We start from the raw sequence: 3923 nt of genomic DNA, 5'->3' as shown, positions 1-3923 counted from the left end.
TTTCAGCCAGTACATCCAACGTACTAATATAGTACGACCAATGTACTCAGTCGGGGACCAATAATGAAAGGAACTTTTACACATAGGGGTTAAAAGGAACCTACCCATAAAGTCAAATGTTACAAGTCCCATGACTAGGAACACCACCAAACTACAGATAAGGAATACTCAAAACATCCCGATCGTGAATTTCACCCAATCCTAAATCCAAAAAATTGTGCCCAAATACCTTAAATACACTCATAATTTCCTGACAAGTCATCATCGCCTTGCTGCTACCACGAGCAATGATGGTGAATCCAAGAATCTTACGTTGCATCCAAATACCTCATGATCTCAGGCGTACATCCAGTTGGTAATCACTCAAAAAAATTGCAATGAACTTCATGACTCGAGATTTCAGAAATAACATCCAACATTGGTAACCAAACATCTAATAAAAAGCTCGCAAGGAAATAGGTTCAAAAAGAAACCAGTCCGTAAGAGACTTATGATGCACAATTAATACTCCCGACAAACTTTGACAATCTACATGATCCAAACCACCTGTCCATTGGGTCTCCCAACTCCCAGCAATATGCTAACACTCAAACATGCCAATAAGACTAATGGTTTGAGACCTAAGAGCATCAATCAAATGACTATCGAGTCCAACCCATATGAATCATACAACCACTAGTTCACGACACATCATGGCATATTCTAACCACTAAAATGATAAGCTCATGGTAACATGTCAATCTTGTCGTCATTCTATCACTAGATTAAGAACTCATGACCAATACCACCTGGGACTAAAGATATTCAACCATCAACCCACCAACTTTCAAGAAACCAATCAATATCCTTCTCAACACTAATCCAACACAACACAAGCCATACCCTTCTATAACACACAATTCCTTTCACAAAACAAGCTGCTACCAACGTAAAATCAGATAAAAACATGGTCACACACAACTAATTCAAAAGCTATAATCCAAATAAGAACCATGCAATTAATTTGAAACGATTGTTTGTTTGTTATCTTGTCCAGTCTACATACACCCCTCATGACAATGTCTAATGAACTCACCACAATACAGATCCTCAAGACAACCCATAACCAACCCTTGATCTACTACATTCCTTTTTCCTCACAACCTTACCCAAATGGTGATGGACCAGTAGATCTAATGAAATTATTAACCTCAACCGTTATCAGAAACATCCTCATGAATGGTCGAAACAAGGATCCCACAACTTAATTGAAACTAAACAGATCCAACCAATATGTAACTATCTCGATAAATATTCCAAAGGGATCAAAAAATGTTATTAAAACCTTGGTTGGATCAATCCAAAATACCAATCCTTGCGATGTGACACACCAAAATGGAATTCTACATAGATCTAAAGTTATGCCTGAAAAAACAACACCGCTCCATCATCCGAACATCCAGTTACCAAGTAGAATTGCCAAACCCGCTATGAACAATACTTCCATAACCAACAACTGAGGGTACCCATACCTAGAACTACGATAAAAAATGTATGAAATTGATGAGAGGTTGATGCATCCATTGAACTTTAACTATCACACCCCCAAACCAGACGACGGAAATGTCCGGGGGCTTGTGCGTGACTTGATCTTGTAATATCATCACAATGTATTTAATTGAAACAACACAAAACCATCATCATACATATCAAAATATAACCAACAATGTTTACAATCAAGTATAATATCATAAGTTACATGTCAAAATAATAAATGTATGATGATAATAAAAATTCAACAAAATTCCTCATGTTCTTGAAGACTTTTCAGCTTAACGATTCCCTGAGAATACTAGTTATTTTAAAAACACCAACATATATAATGTTGGTGAGTTCATAAGCCTGTTCGAATGGAAAGTTTTTTATTAATAATAAAGCACCAGAAAATACGATTTTTTTTGAAAAATAGTTAAATGTGATGTGGCAAAATCAAGTATTAATGCATAAGTGTTTTCTGTTTTTGGAATGTACTATAAAATGTAATCCAGATAAAAATCTTATATTTCCTATTGTAAATAGAATGTATTTTTTAATTGTGTGTTTCCTCAGAAAATCCTATATTTTCTGTTTATAAAAGTGTTGTGATCTCAACCCTAAGACCTAATATCAGTGTATGTATGTTATTGTATCAACAAGATTTTATAGGTGTTCCATAAAATTATGTTGGAGAGGATCTCTAGGTTAGTGGTTTTAACCATACTTAACAACGACGAATTCGCATGTCGTGGCGTTTTCAGCTGATAAAATCGTAAATTTACATTATTGGCTCAAGTTTTTGTTAAATGACAAATTAATCCATAAAAATCTTAAATTTACAAATTTAGCCCAACAAAACCGTGAAGGCCCACATTAAGGCCCATAATACGAAATTTAACACTTCTAGCACTTTTAAAAACTATGATTATCATAAAGAACCATTTTTATGTATATTTGACTCTTTTAAACCATGTAAAACCATAAGTTTCATAAAACCATATTCTTTTTGTTTATTTGTCAAAAATGGTCCCTTTACAAGCTTTTGTTTAGTTTTTCTAACATTCTTAACATGCTTAACACTTTTATCTTTGTTGTAAGTTGTATGACGTGTTTTCGTTTACATATATTGTCGAGATCTATGAAGTTCTTCACAAAATCACACATATAACTTAAAGAACACACATAAACATGCACAAATACATAGATCTAGCACATGTCAACTTGTATCCTCCCCCAGAAACATAGTAAAAACGAAAAATGAAGGGGGGGGGGGTATGAACTCACTTTGCATTGAAGTTTTGGTTTTTGATGAAGAAGATAAGGAGATTTCGGCCCTAGCAAGCTCCTTGAGATGGTTTTCGAACTCTATGAAGTTCAAGAGTATAGATCATGAAATGATATGGGTTAAGAAGAGGTTTTTGATGAAATCTAGAAGTTAAACCATATATATAAGAACTTACCAAAAATGATGATCTTGATGATAAACCTCTTGAAAATACCTACAAATCTCGAAACTTAGAGGATGAAGGAGGAGTTCTTGAGGGATATTTAAAAGAAAGTGGAGATGGTGAGGGGTGAGGGTTCGGTCGAGGGTATAAGAAGAGAAAGGAAGAGAAGATTGTGGTGGTGTTTGCATGGAAAACCACCATGCAAACATGAGGTGTCCCAAGCAAAATAATTCCTTATTTTCTTTTTTTGTTTAAAAAATAGGTAGAGAATTGTGCTAAAGAGAATGAAGATGAAGGGGTTTTGGGCCCATTCTTGGCTTTTTTGAATTTTATAAAGTCCCATAATATTTTTCGGCTCATTAGGCCCTTATTAAGGTTCTCGGCCCAATGAGGCCCAATAGAAAGGGTTTACGGCCCATTAGGGCAAATGAGATCATTTATGGCCCAACAAGGCCTATTTGAGATAAGATGCATTATTCTAATCTTACATGGACCAAAATGCTATAATCTTATGAATGTGGGTCCAATTCGAACCCAATTAGGGTTCTTAGGCCCAAAAAAAGTCAAGTTGAAGGTTTTTTGATTCATCAAGACCAATGAGAGAATCCCAGTTCATATTAAACTTGAACCGGGATTTTTAGGGTTTTTTCAACCCTTGGTTGACTGTATGAGATGCTTTGTATAAGGTTTTAAACTTTACTTGTGAATATTGATTAAGTTTGTTGTCATTGAATGAGCATAATGTAGGATATCGAATTAGAGTTACAAGTGTTACAGTAGATGATCTTTACATGAGACTAGAATTTCCTAGCAAAAATGCTAGTTGTGAAATCATCCCCCTGTTAGAGGGAATTTCATCCTGAAATTGTTTTAAAAGATGGGCTCAAGAATGAGTGAATAGATGAGGGTACTTCTGCTTCATCTAGTCTTCGTGTTCCTATGTGTAGTCTGGTCCACGCT

This window comes from Lactuca saligna, chromosome 4, assembly GCF_052625555.1.
Source record: "Lactuca saligna cultivar CGN05327 chromosome 4, ASM5262555v1, whole genome shotgun sequence".
Classification (NCBI taxonomy): Eukaryota; Viridiplantae; Streptophyta; class Magnoliopsida; order Asterales; family Asteraceae; genus Lactuca; species Lactuca saligna.
The sequence above is the reverse complement of the archived record's forward strand: the minus strand, read 5'-3'. Positions refer to the sequence as shown.